Below are 1374 nucleotides of genomic sequence, written 5' to 3'. Positions count from 1 at the left end.
TGGTATGTTTTTAATTGCATCTCGTATTCCACTTGCTGTTATTATTTTATTGAGCATGGTTATAAATTGTTGATTAGATTGTGGTAATTTGTGCCTTTCTAGGGATCTTTCCATTTCTTTTGTGTCTTCTATTTTATGAGAGTAAAGATTCTCGAAGTACCTATTGATAATCTTCTGAATTTCCTCTGCGTCGATGGTATTTACACCTTTTTCATTCCTTATTGCTTGGCTTTGAATTTTTTCTTTCCTATTTTTGATGAGGTTAACTAGCAGCTTATTGATTTTATTCAGTCTTTTAAAGAACCAGCTTTTTGCTTTTTTATTTCTTTGAATTGTTTTCTTCGTGTCTTTTGAATTAATTTCTGCTCTAATCTTTATGATTTCTTCCCATCTTTGGGTTCTGGGTTTGGTTTGCTCTTCCCCTTCTAGTTGTTGAAGGTGCAGCATTAGGGTTTTTATTTTGTCCCATTCTGTTTTCCTAATGTGTGAGTTCACAGCTATGAATTTTCCCTTGAGTACCTCTTTCATTGTATCCCATAAATTCCAATAATTTATGCTTGAATTTTCTTTGAATTGTACATATTGCTTAATTTCTTGTTTAATTTCATCTGTGACCCACTGATTGCTAAGTAGGATTTTGTTTAATTTCCTTGTATGTAAGGATTTTTTTGGTTTGTTTTGTCATTTATTTCCAGTTTCATTGCACTGCGGTCAGATAATGTGCAGGAGATAATTCCTACTTTCTTGTATATAATTACGCATGACCTGTGGAGTGGTATGCAGTTGATTTTATAAAACGACCCATGTGCAGCTGAGAAAAATGTATATTCCGCTGGGTTTGGGTGGAACACCCTGTATATTTCCACCAAGTCTGTTTGTTTCAAGCTCTCGTTCAGTTAGTTTATTTCTTTCTTAATTTTTTGTCTGGTTCCCCTGTCTTTTGGGGAAAAGGGTGCATTAAGGGCTCCTGTTAAGATTGTGATATTGAATATTAGATTTTTCATGACCATTAAGATTTGCTTTATACAATTGTGTACTCTCATGTTGCGTGCACACATATTTTTGACTGTTACGTCTTGCTCTTGAGTTTTTGCCCTAACCAGTATATAGTGGCCTTCTTTACTTGGCTTCATCATTGTTTATTTGAAGTTGAGACTGTCTGCGAATAAGATTGCTACCCCTGCTTTTTTCTGAGGTGCTGGGGCATGTAGTATTGTTTTCCATCCTTTGACTTTCAGCCTATGAATGTCTGTATGATTTAGATGTTTCTTGTACACAGCGTAATGTTTTATTTTGTTTCCTAATCCACTGTGCCAGTCTATTTCTCTTCATTGGTGAATTGAGTTCATTTAGTTTGATGGTTATAATTGAGAT

Source organism: Octodon degus, unplaced genomic scaffold, assembly GCF_000260255.1.
Source record: "Octodon degus isolate 3935 unplaced genomic scaffold, OctDeg1.0 scaffold00278, whole genome shotgun sequence".
In the NCBI taxonomy this organism is placed as follows: Eukaryota; Metazoa; Chordata; class Mammalia; order Rodentia; family Octodontidae; genus Octodon; species Octodon degus.
Note: the sequence above shows the minus strand (reverse complement) of the source record.